The following is a 22,529-nucleotide window of genomic DNA, read 5'->3' as shown; positions in this document are numbered from 1 at the left end:
TTTGATAACCATTTAGTTTTTTTTTTTTTTTTTTTCTAAATTAAACCTATAGACAGTACTTCCACCTCCAAATTTCTTCCCTTATTTATCTAATTCTTACCCATGGATTGTAAAATCAAGCCAAATATTGAAAACTAAAAAAGTAGCTTTTAAAATCTTGTTTTTGTCTTTATAATTTGGCTAAGAATTCAATCATTGTACTTAAGAAAGATGCAAATTATTGTAAGAAATGGGGAGGAAATAGACTTAATATTCAAAACAAAAAAAATAGAAAATGAATATATTAAATAAAAATTTAAAATCATTGGAACGACTATCCTCCGATGGATAGAAGATGACAACAATGGATGATCACAAACGACAGTCTTCAAAAAAATAGAACCTGCAAAAAAAGAAACTCGTTACAGTTTAGTCACAGATCTCGCTCTTTTTAAGACATTTCGCAGCTCTGCCCAAATGTGCAAGTAGTTTTACAGAAGTGTCACGTTGTCCCCAGGATAAAATAGTCCAGAAGAAATAAATTTGTCTCGATCGGAGCTGTATTGTAACCAACTGAAAAACTCACACCCTTCAGCACTGATATGCTCGGAAAACTAAAGAAGGAAGAAGGAATCAAGAGAGAAATAGAGTGAAATTATGAAAAATGAGTTGTGAAAAACTAATGAAAGGCCCGCCTATTTTATAGGCCTCGAAGGCCAACTGCGGCGCGAAACCAACGGGGAGAGAAGCGCGTGCAGCCATGGAACACTTTTATTTGTTTTTAAAAAATAAAGAAATAATAATTATTATTTTTAATAATAAAACACACACACACATTTCATCCGCCTAACCGGACAATGGTGGCATGCGTGCATGTGGAATGACCACCATATCCACATTTGTCTATCTCCCTACTCTTTCTAAAACATAGGTACCCCTTAAGGCCCAAACCCATAACTCAAGGTGGGGGTTTATAAAGGAGGTTTCACTTCCCAATCTTAGCAATGTGAGATTCTCACTAACAGTCCCCCACTTAAAATTTAAAATCATAAGAAAAGCATTTTTCCTCAAGCAATATTAGTCTATATAACATTGTGCATAAGCAAAGGTGTCTTGCATCTTGAACCTTTACGTAGTATAGATAATTCAAAATATACTAGAGTAACTCTTAGTTTTAAACTCTATCTTTAACAACATTTCACACACATCATCATTAGGGTGTAGTTCGAAAGTTTGTGCTCTAAGGCCTAGTACGTGTATCCTGGTTTAGTGAACACTCTAGAGAGTTTGCCAAAAACTCCATAGGAAGTGACCCCCACTTCTACCTTCACATAGGTGAGTCTATCAAGAGTACTCCTATAGCTAGGTACCCTACTTGACGTTAAATATGAAGGAACTCTAACTAGAGAGAACCTTGAGCGGAAGCAAGATCGACCCAATTTTCATTTTTCATTGAATTTAAGTTTTACAGTAAAACAAAAACAAGATATGCATTTACATAAATTATAGCATGCAATACTAAGGAAAACTTAAGGTTTCAGAAACTCTTACCTCTGAAGAACACTTTCTTCAAGAATCCCCCAAACAAGTCACGAACGGATCTCCTTCTCCAAATGGGACACCGCCACTTGAGAACCCTCTGTATTCTCTTGGGACAAAGGATTCAAGCAAGATTGTGAGTTTTGCTTGAATCCTTGAAAGAGGGAAGGGAGATGGGGAGGAAGGGAGGGACTTTTCAGAGAACTTTTCTCTTCTATGTGTTTCTTTTCAGAAAGAACTCTTCTCTCATTCATCCATAGAGAAAAGATGAATCCAATACCATCTATCTCTCTAACCCCATGTACTTGGCTAAGAGAAATTAGGGGGAGAGACTTATAACTCTCTCCCTTTAATTAATTAATATTAATTTAATAAGATAAAATTAATAATAATTATACATATAATAAAAACCTTATTATATGTATATGTTATATCCCATATAACACATAATATATAGTTACATATTGTATCAAATACAATATAACCTATAGATATATTTTCTCTCAACCATACATGGCATTTAATATAAATCGCATTTATATTAAATTCACATATATGAACCTCATTCATATAATTAACATTTGAATCATAATCAAATATTTAATTCCTCTCAATTTATTTATGGTATTTAATATAATTCATATTTATATTAAATTTAATTACATGAATCTCATTCATATAATTAGTGTTTGAATCATATTCAAATTCCTCTCAAATTACCTTATATTATAATGTACCAAAAACATTATATTAATTATATCTCATATATAATTAATTTAATTAATTTCCTCAATTTATCTGAACACTTCAAATTAATCCAAAAATAATTCTCAATTAAATCTCGTTAAGCTATAGAGGGGATCTTATGGACCTGTAGATTGAAGCTCTAATAATACTTGGATAATTAATTAAACTCTTTAATTAAATTACCCAACATCTGTTAACTGTCGGTCATTCCACTAAAGACCGAAAACTGCACTCTTCGCACTACAAATAAATTTATGTGTCCATTGGATATAACCAATCAACAGTGCGATGACCCTTCACAAATTGCTCGTAAGGACAGTTGGGCCAAAAATACCATTTTGCCCCTGTAGTTACATCTAACTCCTTAAGTACCACTGATCCCACTAATGAACAATAAGTTATAGTTCAATTATGACCAAGCTCCTCTCGGGCCAGGAGAGAGTGTGACCACTATGTTCAAGCCCTAGAATCAGTTCTTAAGGGAGCAATTTATCTACTTATCTCTGCATCGGGGAAGGAGTGAATTTCGTCTCGTGTAGCTGTGTTCCCAGCTCCCCAGTCAGACGAATCCCCAAAATGGTATGCTTGTTGAGTTGGCAATCTAGCCACTCTCACCCATACAAATCAAATGATCGCCTTCATGAGCAGGAGTTCACAACTCACTTAGGATTCAGGTCATGTCACCTAGGTCATCCTAGTGAAATGCAAGTCTTTATTATTAACGGCGTCATATAAAAAGACTAATCATTTCGTGGTTCAGTCTTATACAAACTCTTTGTATAGGATACCCCCGCTCACATGTCTCTACATGAATGATTAGAATCAGATCATTTGTAGTACTTTACAACACTTGTAACACCTACTAAGCGGGTTGTATTCGTAGTGTTACCAAGATAAGGTACCCAACCTTATCCATCTACTACAGACCTTTTAGGTTATTATTTAAACAAGATTCACTTGTATGTCTCTACATACTTGTTTAAATTATATAAAATAACCTCAGATCTTAGTTTATTGGATTTAGTATATGTTGATAAAATAACACTTATTTTATTAACAACAATATGTTTATACAAAGTTTACAAACTACGAGATTATAAAGAGATTTAGGACATCAATCCCAACAAATTATAGATCTCATTAAGAACTATGTTCAACCTTTCTTATGCTTCAGGATATCATGCTCAAACTCTAGGTCATAGGAAGGGAACTCTGTGTTCGTTTTAGCATGATTCACTTCATATCACTTGTGATCAATTATTAAACATTGAACCCGTTTCTTAGGATCTCTAGTCTATAGGTTGGGTTTTCTTTACAGGTGATTCATCTCTTTATAGCATGAGTTTTATCCTTTCTGGGGTTTTGAAAACCTTTTCTTTGGCCAGTCCTTTCATCAAAGGATCTGCTAATTTTTCATCACTCCGTATATGATCCACTCTAACTACACCAGTAGTGAGGAACTCTCTAATAGTACTGTACTTACGACGTATTTTTTGTTTCTTTCTGTTGTAGTAACGGATCTAAATTTTTGCAATTGTTGCAGTACTATTGCAATGGATCAATGTGGCTAATACTGGCTTTTTCCATAGGGGAATCTCTAATAGCAGGCTTCTAAACCAACTTGCTTCTTAACTAGCTATTGCTAGTACTATCATTTCTGACTCTATCGTAGATTGAGCTAAAATAGTCTGTTTCTTGGACTTTCAAGAGATAACTCCGCCTGCTATATTAAAGATATAGCCACTTGTAGCCTTTGAATCATCTGAAAGGGAATTCCAATCACCAGTGTTAAACCCTTCTAGGATGGCGAAAACTTCTGATAATGTAATCCTAGGTGTTTGGTTTTCTTCAAGTACCTAATAACCCTTTCTACAACATTTCAATGCTCTATACTAGGTCTGCTTGTAAACCTACAAAGTAATCCTACAACATAAACTATATAAGACCTAGGGCAGTTAGTAGCATATTTGAGACTGTCTATGATGCTCACATACTTAGTTTAATAACACTGTCACCAGTGTTCTTGAACAACTTAACATTAGGGTCATAAGGAGTACTTACTGGTTTACATTCAAAGTAATTATATTTCTTTAGAATCTTTTCTACATAGTAAGATTGATCCAAAGAAATTCTATTTTCAGACCTAGTCACTTTTATGCCTAAGATTACACTCATTTCTCCTAAGTCTTTCATATCAAAATTTACACTCAACATGGATTTTACATCATTTATAACGTGCAAGTTCGATCCAAAGATAAAAAAATCATCTACATACAAGTATAAGATCGTGCAAAGATCGTTTTTAACCTTGTAAAGATGCATGTGTCACTTTCATTGATTTTGAAACTTTTATACAAGATTAGATTATCAAAATTTTCATATCATTGCTCAGGAGCTTGTTTCGGGCCATAAAGAGATTTATCTAACTTGCAAGCCTTGTTCTGTTGGTCTTGGACTATGAAGGCCTTAGGTTGTTCCACATAAACCTCTTCTTCAAGTTTACTGTTTAGGAACGCGATCTTTACATCCATCTGATATATTACAAGGTTATATAGAGCAACGAGAGACAATAATACATGGATCGAGGTAATTCTGGTTTTAGGAGAGAAAGTGTCAAAGAAGTTTATGTTTTCTCTTTGTCTAAAGTCATTTGCTACTAACTTGGTTTTAAACTTGTCAACTGTTCCATCAGGTCTAAGCTTCTTCCTTATGATCCAGTTGCACTCTATTGCCTTGAAACTTGAGGGTAGAGTCTACTAAGTGTCAAGTCTTATTTGACTCAAGAGAGTTCATCTCATCATTTATAGCTTATTGTCATAAGTTGGCATCTATAAATGACAGGGCGGGTTTTTTAGGTCTTTAGGATCTTCTACATTGTAGGTCTGGAAATCATCCCCAAAATCCTTGACAGTTCTAGTTATTTTGCTTCCTTTAGGTTATGGGTCGGCTTCTTTTGTAGAGGTAGGATTTCTAACTAAGGTTACACTATTGGATCCCGAGCTCTCACCATTTCTCACTTTAAAGAGAAATCTCTCCTTAAAGAAGTCAACATCATTTTACTCAATGATCACTTGGTTTACTAGATCATAGAACCTATAGGCTTTACTATTTATGGCATAACCTATAAAGACACACTCATAGGCTCTACTAGCAAGTTTTGTTCTTTTAAGGTAAGGAATTCTTACAAAGGCTAGACACCCCAAGTTCAAAAGTATGACAAGTTTGGCTTCTTATTGTTAAGGACTTTGTAAGGTGAAGTTGTGTTTTTAGATTTTGGTATTCTATTTAGAACATAATACACAATAAGGATGATTTCAACCCACCAATAAGACGCAGCTCCCAAATTGAGTAAAATAGAAACTACTAGCTCAGCTAAAGTTCTATTTTTCCTTTATACTTTTTCGTTCATTTCAGGAGAGTAAGGTGCACTCTTTTCATGTACTATTCTATGTGAATTAAAGAATTCATTAAAGTCGTCTAAGTTGTACTCGGTTCCCCTATCACTAAGAAGTCTTTTAACCTTTCAGTTTTACTAATTTTCTACTTCAGTTACAAACAATTTAAAAGCATTAAGCGCATCACTTTTGTTTTTTAACGAATATACAAAGATGAAATCAGAGCAATCATCAATCAAAATAATAAAATATCTTTTATTGTTTCTAGTCAAGATGTTATCAAATTCACATAAGTCAGAATGAATTAAATCTAGAGGCTCAAATTCCCTTTGTACAAATTTATGCGGAGTCTTGGTTATTTTAGCATGACTACAATATTCGCATTTATCAAATTCATTCATGAAAAACTTAGGAATCATTCCTAACCTACTCAGGTTACTAATTATCCGTTTATTTACATGACAAAGTCTAGCATGCCAAATATTAAATGAATACAATATATAAACAGAAGATTTATCTTATTCATTTCAAGGTTAAGTTTAAACATTTCATCAGTTGCATAGCCTTTTCCTATGAAAATATTATTCCTAATGAGAGCATATTGTATATAAGTCTACCCCTATAGTCTGAGTAAAGTCGACCATGTTGAGGAAATAGCCCGAGATCAGATTCTTCCTTATCTCCAGAGTGTGTAAGACTTTTTTCAGCGTGAGAACCTTCCTAGATGTAAACTTCAGCTCCACCCTACCGGTTCCAGCAACTTTCTTCGAGCGGTGATCCCCCAACAATATGTTATTATCCTTACTTTCAGTATAAGTTTTAAAAAGACTAAGGTCATGACAAACATGGTGTGTAGCACCAGTATTTATCCACCACCCCTTAGAACCACCGATCACATTTACTTCTATGATCATGATAATTAATGGTCCTTCTGTCAGGTTCACCTGACTAATAGGACGACGCCTGTTCCTACAGCTCCTAGCCATATGTCCGAGTTTATTATAGTTAAAGCAAAGGAACTTTACCGTTTTTCCCGAGGGGGGAGGGGGTTTCTGCTTCTTTTAATTATTCTGGTTGTTGGATCCATGGTTCTGACTTTTCTTCTTGGTTTCTTTTGACTTTTGGTCAGACTTTATCGCGACAGAGGCAGATCTCCCAGGCACGACGTTCACCTCCTTCCTTTGGTTCTGCTTCCGGGCTTCCTTCTCAATCCTTAGGCGGGTGATCAGACTCTCCAAGGAAAACTCTTTGGTCTTATACCTCAAGGTGTTTTTAAAATCCTTCTACAAAAGAAGCAATTTATCAATAATAACGACAACTTGCATACCTTCACTTATTATTTCGTGAGCTATCTTCTGTAGTTCATGAGATTAGGCTCCCGCAGATTTATCATCCGTCATTTGGATTTTATGTAATGACTGATGGCATACTCTTTTGACCTGGCCTCCTCGGTATCGTACTTTTTCTGCAGGGCATCCTAAATTTCCTTTACTATCTTCATTGAGCTGTAGTAATCATACAGATCATTAGTCAAACCATTTAATATGAATTTTTTACACAATTGTTTTCCCTAATCAGCAGCTTCTTTCATCTGTTGTTCAGTCGGATCTTCCTTTGCGATAGTTGTCTTCTCCATAGTGCAGATTTTAGCAACCTTCTTGACAATGAGGAAGAACAACATCTTCTACTTCCAACGTTTGAAGTTTGTTGCTTCAAATCGGAATGGTCGGTTGAGATCAGAGGATATGATGTCATTATAAGTTAAAAGAACCATCACAACAATGGCAGATGGATATCATCTTAAAATTGTTGGAATGGCTACCCTCCGATGGACATAAGATGACAGCACCGAACGGTCACGAACAACATGTTGGGGTTGATGCCCTAAACTCTTGTTGGGTCATGTAGTTTGTAAACACTGTATTGAACAAACGCTTGTGATGTAATAATATATGATATGTTCTTCACTATTGTCTATGAAACATGGGATGTTTTATTTGCTTTACCACAAACTAATAAACTAAGATCCCTGGTTGTCATTGTAACTTAAGCATGTATGTGAAGACATACAGGTAGATCATGCCATAAGTGATAACCAAGATGGTTTGTAGTATATGGATATAGGAGGGAAACCTTATGCTTGTGACACTATGGATGCAACCCGCTTTATAGAATAGTTACAAGTGTTGTGACTTGCTACATATAATCTGATCCTAATCATTCACATGAAGCCATGCGAGCGGGGGAGTCTTATACAAAGGAGTTTATATAAGACCAGACCACAAATTATTATAGTCTCGTTATATAACGTCGTTCATGATAGAGACTTCACTTCACTAGGATGATCATAGGTAACATGACCTCAATCCTAAGTGAGTTGGGAACTTCTGCCTTTGAGGGAAGTCCTTTGATTTGCATGGATGCGAGTGGCCAAATTGCCGACTCAAACCTACCACTTTGGGGATTTGTTTGATTTGGGAGCTGGGAACTTAACTACACAAGATGGAATTCACTCCTTCCCCGAAATAGGGGTGAGTAGATAGATTGCTCCCTTAAGGGTTGATTCCAGGGCTTGGACGATGTGGCACCATACACCTTCTCATGGCCCGAGAGGTGTCCAACATAATAGGACTATGTTGTATTGTTCATTAGAGGAATCAGTGGTACTTAAAGAGTTAGATGTAACTACAGGGGTAAAACGGTCAATTGGCCTAGCTGTACTTACGAGCATCTGTGAAGGGTTATCGTATTGTTGATCAGTTATATTCGACGGATACAGAAATATACCTGTGGGGAGAATAGTGTAGCTATCGATCTTTAGTGGAATGTATGACAGTTAACGGATGATAGATCTCGTAGCTAAAGAGTTTAGTCAGTTATTCACGTACCGTTGGAGCTTCAAGCCACAGGTCCATGAGGTCCCCTTGGTAGTTCAATGGATTCAAGTTAAGAATCAGTTTTTGGGTCAATTTGAAGTGTTCAAATTGATAAGAGGGAGTTTGGTTATATATGATATGATTAAACTGGTCGATTATATATGATATAGTTGACATGATGTATGAAATATATTAATTGGGGAAAATGATATAAATATGATTTATATCTAGTGGAGAAGAAAAGGAGTATAGTTTATATGTTGCATATGATGTGATATTAAACTATAGATTATAAATATAATATGATTATATTTATTTTTTAATTAAACGATTATGAGATAATTGTTGGTGGTTTTTCTCCATAATCGAAGAAGATAGTGGGAGGTTACATTCAGTTTTCGTAACTGAAGAATAAAATGTTGCAAAGAGATCGAACAATCACTTCACGATTACACTGCCCATCGTCTAGTAAACGAGAGCATACACGATAGCTCAAGTTGTTCTAAACGATCGTGTACACGCGCAACTTTCCTAAACGATCGCATAGTCTTTTCTAAATGATCGCACGCATGAGCGATTTACCTAAACGACCGTCTAAACGATCAACCCCAATTTACAAAACGATTGTGCACCTTTTGCTAAACGATCAAGCACCCGTCTACGCAATAGACACAAAATCTCTCCCACTTGCTTAGTCGTGGTAAACGATCGTAGTTTCCTCCTCCCCTCTACCAAATCCAACAGAGCCCACACCTCCTGGATTCTCACTCCGAGAATACTGAGGTTACTGAGTGGTGGTGTCCTCTTTGCTGTCTTGTTCGTGTAGAAGACCACGCGGTGGTGAGCGACAATGAGATTTGGTGAACGATAATTTTTTTCGATCACAGCGATAGCGAGAGTTGTTGTTCCTTGACTAGAGCGAGATTTAAAGAGAAAAAGAGTTCTTCAAGAGGTATGTCTTTTGTCCATTTGTTGTTTAAGTTTGAAAAGCATGTCGTAATTTGTTAGTTAATGCATAACTTGTCTATTTGTTTGTGAATGCGATATTTCTGTCACAATGAATTTGGAACGATCTTGCTTCCGCTCATAGGTACTTTTTTATTAGAGTTCCTTCACGATAGTCGTAAAAAAAAATAGAACCTACAAAAAAGAAATTTGTTACAAGTTGAGTCACGGATCTCGATCTTTTTAAGACATTTTGCAGCCCTGTTCAAATGTGCAAGCAGTTCTACAGAAGTGCCACGTTGTCCCTAAGATAAAACAATCCAGAAGAAATAAATCTATCTCAATTGGAGTTGCACTGTAACTGACTGAAAAACTCACACCCTTCAGCAGGACTGATATGCTCGGAAAACTAAAGGAAGGAGAAGGAATTGTGAGAGAAATGGAGTGAAACTGTGAAAAATGAGTTGTGAAAAACTGATAAAAGGTTTGCGTCTTTTATAGGCCTCGAGGGCCAACTGCGGCGCGAGAGAAATGCGTGCAGCCGTGGAATGTGTGTGAGGACCACAGGTAGGACGCGGGAAGTTCCACGAATCAAGTAAGAAGCAGAAGGTTGGAATAGCTAAAGAACTTTTTCTTTTATTTATTTTATAAAAAATAAAGAAATAATAATAATAATTATTTTTTAATAATTAAAAAAATCAACACACGCTTGCCCGCCGGAATGTTTATCTATCTCCTCACTCTCTCTAAAACGTAGGTACCTTTTAGGGCCCAACCCCACAACTCAAGGTGGGGAATTATAAAGGAGGCTTCACTTCCCCATCTCAACAATGTGGAATTCTCAAAATACCTTTTTTCTTTTTCATTTAAAACTTAAATTTTTAGAAACAAAAATTTATGTTCCAATACAAAGCTTTTGAATATTATGTAATAGGTGAATTTTTTTTTTAAAAAAAAAAGAAATAAAAACAAACTTGAAAATTGGAAATTTAACCTAAGATTTAAATATAAGTAAGCGTGATTCGTGCAAGAAAAGGTAGGCCAGGTCAAAGAAAAAAAGAGAAAAATAATAATAATAATAAAGGGTTTGAAAAGCATCCATCACTGAGAAACTCCGAGTTATTTGTTGTTGAAAAAAAAGGTTATATATATAAATATATAAATTAATGGGGTTTGGAAATGCAGACATGTGACAGCCTAATGCGGTTTGGCGGAGAGTTTGTTTTTATACGGCACAAACGTGACCAAAATCTTATTATAAAAATATTATATATAAAACCTACCTAATCAAATTAAATCGGCTTTTGATAATTATTTCTCAAACGCCCAACACCATACTTCTTGCATTTACCATTTATTATTATTGTTCTATTTTATACTATGCTTCACTTTTTTTCTTGATTTCTTGTATATTTTTTGTTTGCTATAGTAAACCAAAACAAACACAAGTTCAAAACTAATGGGATTGTAGTTATATCCTTGCAAATGATTGTAGAGACGTCTTATGGGTAACCTTCGATCTAAATCTTCGAGTGCTTGAATTGATGAACATGATTCCTAAGAACATGAGGAACTAAGTTTTCTCATGCGATTTGTATAGAGAATACTACAAATTAGACCATTATGTTGTTTATGTCGATTATATTATATAGGTGGATTTGAATTATAAGAATGAAAACGTATTTTATTTTTATATTTAGAGCGTTTGGGAAAAGAAAAAATTACTTTTAAAATAATTAAGATTCAGTTTGTAACTATTTGGTTTTTTATTTTTATTTTTTAAAATCAAGTTTATTTCATTTACCTTTCTTACCATGATTTTCATTTTTTTTAAGTACAATTGTTGAATTCTTAACCAAATCCCAAAAACAACTCTCACACACACACACACACATATATATATATATATTTTAGTTTTCAAATTTTGATTTTATTTTGTAAACAATGTGTGAAAAGTAGATAACAAAAGAAGAATTTGATGTGAAACTAGTATCCATAAACTTAGTTTTCAAAAACTAAAACAAAAACAAAATGGTTACTAAATGAACGTAAATCGATTGGGGATCATTTTTCCAACCATTAATTCCTGTCTGATTCTTAGTTCATCATTTAAAAATTTTTCTAAAAAATATTTATTCTCCCTCCTCCTCTTTTCATGATAATTTGATATTTTTATTAGGAACTTGGAAACTTAAAATCTAAAATACAAAAATATTTAAAAATATATAAAAAATAAACAAATATTTAAAAATTTTAAATACAAAAATATTTAAAAATATTTACATTTTATAGTAAAAATTCCAAAATTACTTTGTACTTTTCTAACTTTTTACTATAAACCGTAAATATTTATTAGATTTTTCTATTTATAAGAATTTTCCTAAATATGACATTACAAAAAAAAAAAATAATAATAATTTTACAAAAGATTTAATACAAAACAAGTCAATAAATTAATAAATAATAGTTTATATTCAACCTAAATTACAATTTAATTTTTGAGTATGTTACGAAATATATACTCGAAAGTGTGAAATACAATTCTCTTATCATTTAATTCCTTGTTTTCATATTGCCTACCAAACAAAATCTTATCTTTTTAGTTCTTTAGGGTCTATTTGGTTTGTAATCCAAATTATGTTTTATGTTTTCAGATTTATTGAGTTCAGCGAATATGTGTTTGGCAGACAACCCAAATTTTGTTTTTGAAAACTGTTTTCGGATTTTGTTATCCAAACAATGTAAATCTTGAAAACAATATTTTTACGTTTTCACTTCACTATATCTAGAATTTGAAGAATGCATAATTATATTAAATAAAGATAAAAACATTTAGAAATATAGTATGACACGTTATAAACTCAATTCAATATTTTAAAAATTAAAATAAGTATTATTTAGTACATTATAAATTAGGTTAAATTCCAAATTTGGTCTTCATGGTTTTGATAAAATGAAAAGTTAGTCCATATGGTTTTAAAATTTAGAATTTAGTTCTTATGATTTGTTAATAATTTTATATAGTTCCTATAGTTTATTAAATCAACTTAGTTAATCTCTATTGTAGGGACTATTGATGAAACTTTTATAAAATCATGTGGTAAATTCTACCTAAATTTTAACTTCTTCCAAATCATCGTGGACAAAAAATTTAATTTATCCGATAAATTCTATAATATTGCACAATAATAATTATACAGTTTTTTAAAACATAAATATTTTTATAAATAAATTAATAATAGTTTATTGTCAACTAATATTTATTGGTTAACTATTTTACAGTTGTTTAAATTAGAATTCAATCCTGAATTCTACTATCAAACACAGATCCAAAAATATGAAATATAACTTTATTTTTATTTATTCCATTATTTTCAAATTTCTATTTTTCTCTTTGAGACCCAAGTTTAAAAATTTATCATTTTATTTTCTACATTTTTAAGAATGGGTCAAAATTGTTTCTGAGTGCTTTTATTATTAATATTCTGAGTACTTTTTTTTATTATTATTTCAAAGGCTGGCATGACATTAATTAAAAAAATTAGTTTTCTCTCTACCATCCCTCACCCTCTTCTCTCTTCTTATTTAATTATTATTTTAAATTTAAAATGTTATATCAGCACCTAAAATAATAATAAAATTTACTTAAAAGGAGCTATAAAACCTGTTTTAAAATGTAAAAATGATATTTTTGAAATTTCATGGACCAAACCTATAATTGTCGAAAAATTCAAAGATTAAAAACGTAATTTTTTTAATAAGCTTGTACAATCACACCAACAAAATATACATAATCATGTTTGAGGATAATTTTAAGGGAATTAAAATTACTTTATTATTTTTAAAATTACTCTAAACATTATTTTAATAATTCAAAATCAAATTTGTGTAGGGAACTTATATTTTAATAAATCAAAATCAAATTGAAATGGAACTTATATTTTACAAAATTAGAAATTGATTTATCAATTATTTCTTCATGTAGATGTAAAATTCCATTTCAATGAAATTTTAATTACTTATTTCTATCCTTGGATGATTCTCGTTCCATGCAGTAAACAAAAGGATTAATAATACTCTTACTATTTTGGCTTTAAAATAATAATATCAATAATAATATAAAATATAGTATATTTTTTAAAATTAATTTTATTTTTGTTTTTTTAGACCACTTTTCCACACTATTTCACATCTCTCATGCTTTTGTCATTTCATTAAATAGAGTCCAAGGGACCGTTTGAACATATTTTTTGGAATATTGTTTGAATAAAAAAATAGGATCTTTTAGACTGTTTTTTTTTTAAAAATATATTCCCGTTTTTTAAAGAATTTAAATAAATATAATCAATATAATACTCTTTATATATATATATATATATATATATATATATATATATTCTTCTATTGTACTTTCGAATTATAGAAGTGCATGTATTCCTATGCATAAAAGTAATCAATTGTTTTGTCAAAAAAAGAAAAAAAGAAAAAAGAAAAAGAAAAAGTAACCAATGATTATTTATGAAATATTATTTATTAAAATGAACTTAATTCAATTGGCATAAATCTGTGTTAACGATCAAAATATCTGTGGTTGAATCTTCACCCTTTTATATATATATATATATATATAAAATATATTTTTTACTTTAAAGGATGTTTGATGCACGATAAAAGCAGAGAGTTGAGTTGAGTTGAGTTGGTAATTATTATCTAGGAGTTAAATTATTTGAAGAGTTAAATTGTCTAGTTAGAGTATCTGGTGCAGTTTTTTTTTTTTAATGAGATTAATTTTTTTTGTCCTTTTTTGCTTTGCTATTGTTGATTAATTTTCAACTATACACCTATTTTCTTAACCTTTTTATGACAAAATTGTAAAAACTCTATTTTTTTTTCAAATTTTAAAATATAACAAATTCTTTTCAACGTTTTCTTTTAAAAAATGGTAAAACCTCTAATTCTTTTCAATTTGTAAAACATACCACTAAAATACATGTCATATTGCAATAAAATGAACATTTTTCCTTCCCTCAATTACTTATGAATTGATTTATATATATATAGTCTTGCGAACTTAACATTATTATAAAAAAAAATAATATGTTGTACACGTAAATGTTGAATAACTCGATAACTTAACAGTTTATGTTTATATATGTGCATCGTCTATGTCAAATTAAAATTGTGCATAGAATCTCAATACTAGTGATAAGTGTTGAGGTGAAGGGTTTTTTTTGGGTTTAGGATTCAGGGGTTCCAATGATTATGGTTTAAGGGTTCTCATGCAACTCTTTACTACCTACAAAAAAATAAATTATGCAACTCGATATTCTAGTTGACAAATTAGAAGTGTAGCTACGCAAAACCTAAACAAGTCTCGATAAGTAATGGTTCGTTAGACTTTTTTTCATTATATACTATGTTAAAAGATAATATTATTGAATATATCTTATATATGACGTAATCAAAGGTTAACTTAATTAAAATGAATAATTATAATAGTTGAGATCATTTGATTTTTCTAAAATTTATTTCTTATGTTTATCCCCCAGAAAAATTCAGCAATTTTTTCATCCTTCACATCTTCATAAAAAGAAAAATGTTTAATTTTGATGAAGAGTGAAAACTATCTTCAAGCATTACCACAATTTTTTTAACATGTTTTGTTTCCACTCACATGTAACTTTGATTCTCTCTCGCTCATAATTGGTCTTGATTCATTCAAGGGACTAGGACATTATAATATTTTTATAAAGATTCATTACATTGAAAAAATTAAGCAAACATTTAATTGGAAACAAAGGGAATATATTAATTATTTTTTAGTGGAAAATTTGAGTAGAAGTTAAATCAACAAAATTAAAGTTCTAATAATGTTGGGAACAAAATTAAGAAAAAGATAAGACAAAACAAATAAATAAACTATATTCTAATCTATCCTAACTTTTATGTTATTACCTTCACTAATTATTCATCGAATGTGAATATTATTTTATAAGAAACCGTTAGTATAAATAAATAGAACAATATATCATCTGTAATTCAAAATGAAACAAAGATTTTAAATATTAGCATGTAATTGAAAAAAATGTTGAACTAAATCAGTAATTTTGTCTATTTACAGCTATTCTGTATAAAAAATCCATATATATATATATATATTTATTTATTTTCTACCCATTTTCAATTGTCTTCTTTTATTTTTTTAGAAAATTAAAATGAAATAAAAATTGAGCTAATTTAAAATAATAAATGGAATTATGAATTGAAAATGTCTACAAAGAAAAATGTCCCCAACAATATCAATATACATGTATAAAAATACAAAACCACAGTACATTACAAATCTTCACCAAGTCAAGCAACAAACAGTAAACTATAACAAAGATTACTTCGAACGTAGAACTTACGAACTTCAAACTAGTTACAAAATGTATGTTCAATTAGTTTGAGCCCTACAAGGAAGAAAAAGAAGTATAGTTAGACTATAGGGTGGGTAAATACGAATGAAGTACAAAGAAAATATACTAGAACGTACATTTTGATATGTTCAGAGTGAATGGAGGTCGAGACAGTCTCGTAGGAGGCAGAACAAAGATGTTTGCCTAACAAAAACATGAAAAGATTAATGACAGATTTTACTTGGAATATAAGAAAGGAAGGAAGCATACCTTGTGTAGGGAAATCAATCTTTTGTTAGCTACCTTATATGAATGGAAAAACTTTGAAGTCAGAGGTGGAAGAAGGAAACAAAATATATTGCAACAGCCAAACCACACATATGAGAATGTAACAGTTTAAGAAAAAGTTGGAAAAAGAAAGTTAGAAAAGGAAAGTTAGAGATAGGGACGTACCAACACGGTGTATCAGAGGAGGTTATGGAGAATTCTAAAAAAATATAAGGAGGAAGTCAGATATAAATAGAAGATACAATAAGGATGGTTGGTGAAGAGAGTTTGGTGCACTTAAGTACACCTAAGCTCAATAAGTTCAAACAGTAGTTTCATTAAACCCATTGGAAAGAGAGTCAACTCACTCATAAATAAAGTAAATAATGGTCAGGTCAATATTAATTGGGTGGTTGACCATAAAATAAAACTGTTGAAAAATAACGAGTAACCAAATTAAATACAACGTAACATCTCACAGGTAAATGGACATAAGAATAAAGATTAGAGGGTCTCAAAATTTGGTATAGCTCTTTCATTGGAACGAATCCAACTCCAACCAAACAAAATAAACAGTTGCAACATTTGTAAAACTAAAGTTCAATTTCAATGTACAAAAATTGAATTTAGTTGAATACTAAAGATATGTTTAATGGAATAAAAAAAAAAGCCCATTGATGAGATGAAAAACATCAAACAAATTGAATATGTATGGAGGAAGAAATTACAAAATAATCCACAAAACATAAGAAGAAACAAAGATGCAATGATCTGAAACCAAAATAAGTATGTAATTTTTTTTTAATTTAATTACCGAAATGAAGTAAAATCGAATATGAAATCGTACTAAAAATTTAGAGTGCATAATTTAGAAATAATCACCATCAGCCTCAGGAAAAAAAGATAGAAAACAGACCTGTTGTGGGTGGATTGAAGTCCCCAACAAGCTCCAATAACATGGTTAGTATCCCCTACCAAGAATTTACTCGTCGTTCAATTTTGATGGAAAAGAAGAAGAAAAAACGACAAAGGAAGGATACATGGTTTATTATTGAAGTGGCAAGAGGAGCATTGGAAAAAAACAAGTAGGGAAGTAGAGACGAAACAGAACAAATATCAACAGGGAAGAAAGAATAGAGATGAATAAGTAAATAGAATAGAAATGGAAAAAAAATAATAGAGACTTGGTTTGTAATAACATAACAAAGGTGGGAACAAATTATAAGAGATGAAGAATAAATACATATAATGATCGAAAGATGTAGCACACATAAAGAAGAAGAAGAAGATATTAGCGGGAGAAAAAAAAAACAGGGTAAACATAATACAAGTGAAAAAAGCTACCCTAGATACGAGGAAAAAAACACAATAGAAGTGGAAACAAGACAAAGAGGACAAACATATAACGACCGAAAAAAGTAGTGACACAAAGAAGAACTATAAACCCTATTTGTAAAATGGAAACCAAAAAATCCAAATAGAAAAAAAAAAGCCTCACACAACATATCTGCCACGCGAACTATTTATGTGAAATCGAGCCCATATCATAAAAAAAAAAAAAAAAAAAATGGAAAACATGCAAGAATGAATAAAACATTGGAGAATCCATAAGATAATGTACAAATCCATACCCAGAAACCAAATATTCCAAAAGATTTTAGATCTAAAAAATATGCAGTAGAGAAAATAGTAGATCTACTAAAAAATCATTTCTATCTACTAGATCTAAAAAAAACATTGCCATACAAATAAAACTGAAGAAGAGAAACGTAGGGTTCGGCAAAAAATAGTTAGTTCTACCAAAAAGATGCAGTAGAACAAAAAAAAGTTACATCTACCAAAAAATCGTTCATATCTACCAGACCTACTAAAAATAGTCATACAAAAAAAATCGAAGAAGAGAAACGTAGGATTCAACAAGAAAATCAAAGATAGAATGAAATCTTAGGAGAATACAACTCATACGAACCAAATGGAGAAAGAAGAGACAGATGAAGGAAGAGAGATGATGAGAAGATAGAGAGAGAGAAAAATGAGTGAGTAAAGGAGAGAGTAATGGAAACGCGTGATGAGAACGAGTGAAAATGTTGAAGAGTAAAACGGTGGGTTATTAAACCCACCAAACCTACCGTTTTCTTTTAATCGGTCAAACAAATACCAAGTGGGCTTAAACAAACACCGGGTGGGCTTTACCCAATTCTCATGGGCCGCCAAATGCTCCCTAACAAAAATGTTTCTTGAGTTATAAAAATTTTGATTAACCCTATTGTGTTGTCCATGGTTTATTCTTGTTATTTTTATTCAAAATTATTTTAGCTTCTAAAAATTTTAACGAGTAACAAATTTAGTCTTTTTCCATCCATATATTGTGAAAATAAGTATAACTCAATTGACTTTAAAATTTGTACTATCAACTTCGAAGTCAAAATTCAATTTTTCACCTACATATTGTAATTAAAAAAAAAAAAAGAATAGATCTAGTTTTTCATATAAAAAATTTTACATAGTAATTAATGGAAGAAAAAACATGTTTTTATTATTCATGTTTTTATTATTTACTATCTACCAACTCATCTAATAGTTTATGACAAAAATCTATACCATCTATAAAATAGGTTATGATGAAGAATTTTTACATACCTGTTAAATCTATACTATCTATAAAAGAGGTAATGATAAAGAACTTTTACATACCTGTTTTACTTCTACATTTTTGGTAAATGACTATTTTGTCCTTTATTGACGAGACACGATCGTTTAAATGTATGTATCTTTCAAACTATTTGTTATTCATGGATAAGACACAATTGTTCGAAAATAAGTGTCATTTAAGTCCAATATGTACAGTTGATACAAATGGAATGTGATTGTTCAGTATAGAAGGTAGTTACACATCAAATCATAGCACATCCATTCACATATGGAAAAAAGTTTTAGAGATATAACTATTTAATAAGAAATGATGTATGTGTTCAAAGGGATAAATAAAGTTAGAGAATGAGAAAACAGTTAGAAAAGTTACACAAATTTTAAAGAAAAATGTTGAAATTAGAATGAACAACAAAAATTTTTGAAAGAAAAAGAATGAGAGCAAATTTTGTAAAGAGAGATGATTTTAAGATGAACAATAATTAGGAATATACTAGATTAATTATATTTTAAAATTTGTATCTACTAAAATATGTTTGTATCTACCTTCTATATTGAAAATGGTTTGTTTTACTACTTTTAAAAATTCATGATATCAAAAACTAAGTTCAAATAATGTATAACTATTACATTTATAGAAATTTATACAATTAAACTATTTTAAAACTTTAAATAAAAACTTCAACACTTCGTGGGGTAGCGAGGATGTATTACTAGTACAATAAATAAATAAATAAATAAATATATATATATATATATATATCTCGAAGAATGATGTAATAGTTCTTAAAATGATGTTGATATGACAAACATCGAATGAAAGGAATAATATCTAATGCTATCATAGCATATATTATAAATTTTTCTAGAGCTAAATTCTTTACGTTGTAAATTTTTCCAAAGCTCAATTCCTTACTTTTATATTTATTGAACTAAAAAATAAATACGATTAGGTTTACAATCATTGAATACATATTGGAAAAATGAACAAATAATTTATTGGTAAACAAAAATAATAGGTTAAATTACAAGTTTAGTCTAGAACTTTAGATTTGTGTATATTTGATTCTAAACTTTCAAAAGTATCTAATAAGTCACTAAATTTTCAATTTTGTGTCAAACATGTCCCTAAAATGTAAAAAATACCTAATAAATTCTTAAATTTTCAAATTTATGTCAATTAAGTTGCTAAACTTTTTTTTTTTAATTTAGTCAATATTTAAGCTTTCAATTCTACGTATAATATATCCTTAATTTTTCAAATTTATATTTAATAAACCAATCCATTTAACACACACAAATATATATTTATATATTAAACATAAAATTAAAAATCTTAGGGTTCCTAATAGATCAATTATAATTTTTTTGAAAAAAAGGAATAAAATATTTTTGAGACCTATTAGATACACATCAAAAGTTTAAAGATTTATTATACACAAAACTAAAAGTTTAAAAATTTATTATACACTTCTTATAGTTTAGAGCCTAAATAGACATACATCTAGAAGTTCAATAATCAGTATATATTTGAGGGTGATTTTGAAATTGTTAGAATCACTTTTTTCATTTCTTAAAATCACTTTGAAAACGCTTTCAAATACTAGAAATCAATTGAATATTTAATTTAACACTTTTAAATGTAATTTTCATATCATCAAAATTGAAACCCCGTTTGGTAACCATTTGATTTTTAGTCTTTGTTTTTAAAAATTTATCATCCACATTCGATTTGCATCTTTCTTAGAGGTACAATGGTTGAATTATTAGCCAACTTTTTTTTAAAAAAAACTATTTTTTAAAAAAAAAATTCAAAATTTGCCTTAGTTTTTTTAAACAATGGGTGAAAAGTAGATAACAAAAGAAGCAATTTGAAGATGAAAACAGTTTTCATAAGCTTAATTTTAAAAAAAATTATCAAATGGAGTCTAAAAATAATAATTTTAAGTGTTTTAAAATCACTCCTAGACATGTCGTTAAAACGAGTAATTAAAAAAAAAAAAAAAAAAAACCTAAGAGAGAAGTGGTAGATAAAAGAGTTGGTAAGGGGGTGGGGTCCCCAAGTGTAGTAGTTGTTTTGAGTGGTGTGATTTAATTGAAGGGCCAATCATTGTTCAAAATTCTCTCCTCTCTTCATTTCTAAAATTTCGGCCTTTGTTTTCTTAGTTACAACTTACAACCGTACGTCTCATCTCTACAGCCGTAACCAACAATTCAAACCAAACCTCCTCCCCACCATTTTTTAGTCTTTTTTTTTTTTAATAATAAATTTGATTTAAAATAAAATCAAATAATGATTTGAAATCTAATTGTCGTGCGTTTGGGGCAGATTTTAGGAGGATAGAAGTGGGGTTAATTAGATTTTTGGGTGAAAATAGAATTTAATTAGGAAAAAGGGGATGATTTCAACTTATTTAGGGGAAAGTGGTGGTTTTTTTGTCCTAAATCGAATGTGTCTCTTCAAGAGACGTATTCTAGATTATTTTATTATTATTTTTTTCGCGACTGAATGCATCTCTAAAAAAAAGATGCGTCTCTTGAAAAGACGCATTCTTAAAAAATAATAATAAAATAAAAAAAATTAAGAATGCATCCCTTGAAGAGACACATTCATAAATAATAATAAAAAAAAAGACAAATATTTTTACTTTTATTTTTTTCATTCTTTTAACAACCCAAAACCCAACACTTCCATTACTTATGTTTTTTTTTTTACAGTTAATAATTTTCCCTTTTTTTAAAAAAAATTCTAAATCATTGTTACCTAAAATTAACTATCTCACTAATCTCGTTTTTTATTTTGATAGTAATATTACTAGTTTTTTTAACAGTATAAACAATAATGTTATTTTAAGATTAAGAAATTTCTATGGTTGATTTGATATACTTGTTTAATGAGAAATTTTGGACCAATAAAAAACTACCACATCACTCATTAAATTAATGACGAAATTTCAAATCATCAAATTTGGGACCAACAAGGAGGTATCATGTGTCTCAAATTGAGGTTGAAGGCAAATTTCATTGACGCCACATGGTTTTATCATGACCGTTGAATATTAATTTGGCCCAATTTGATATTGTTATTTGGGTTAAAAGTCCAATTGAGTCCAAAAATAGGCTTAATTTGACCCAAATGTCAAATAAGGCCTAAATCCAATCAGTTGGGCCCAGGGGCCAAGTCAATGGACCAACCAAGCCTAAGCTCATGAAGCGCACCTGAGAACTCTATTTAGAGAGGCTTTCCTCATTTGTGGGGGTCAACAATTCTATACTCTAGAATTGCTTTTAGGAAATTCTCTACAGTCAGAAGACTCCTTCACTCTTGAAGCTGACCACGTCTGAAGATTGAAGTCCTTCGAAGATACAAGCATTTTGAAGACAGAAGTCCTTTGAAGATACAAAGACTGAAGTCCTTCGAAGATGCAAGCATCCTGAAGACTGAAGTTCTTTGAAGATACAAGCATTCTGACCATGCTTGAAGACTGTAGTTCTTTTGAAGATACAAGTAATTCTCAGAGAGCCTAGAGAGAATTCATCAACAAGCAAAAGACTCTCAAGACTCCTGAAGCTGCATTCCTAGAAGACAAAAGACCCTTGAAGACATAAACACTCTTCCAAGACTTTTACAAGAACGTTCGGTGCTTTCCTTCTTCAAGTCAAGCGCATCTACCCAACCGAGAGAGAATCAGAGGATTAAGTACTAGAGATCGAACCACATCGCATCAAATCAA

The 22,529-nt window shown here is 30.6% G+C and overlaps 1 long non-coding RNA gene across 2 annotated transcripts; it reads right to left on the bottom strand.

Annotated features, from left to right (window-relative positions):
- Positions 1-15,766: 15,766 nt before the first annotated feature.
- LOC150038506 (uncharacterized) lies at positions 15,767-18,245 on the bottom strand. Of its 2 annotated transcripts, XR_016525322.1 has the most exons (4): positions 18,116-18,245; positions 17,063-17,117; positions 16,017-16,366; positions 15,767-15,933 (listed from the first exon to the last, which is right to left on the bottom strand). It is a non-coding gene; the product is annotated as an uncharacterized LOC150038506 (long non-coding RNA). The 2 variants fall into 2 exon arrangements; XR_016525321.1 differs by having other exon boundaries at positions 16,017-17,117.
- Between the last annotated feature and the right edge of the window lie 4,284 nt (positions 18,246-22,529).

This window comes from Benincasa hispida, chromosome 1 (assembly GCF_027475165.1).
Source record: "Benincasa hispida cultivar pf3 chromosome 1, pf3_genome.v1.1, whole genome shotgun sequence".
Classification (NCBI taxonomy): Eukaryota; Viridiplantae; Streptophyta; class Magnoliopsida; order Cucurbitales; family Cucurbitaceae; genus Benincasa; species Benincasa hispida.
The sequence above is the reverse complement of the archived record's forward strand: the minus strand, read 5'-3'. Positions and strand labels throughout refer to the sequence as shown.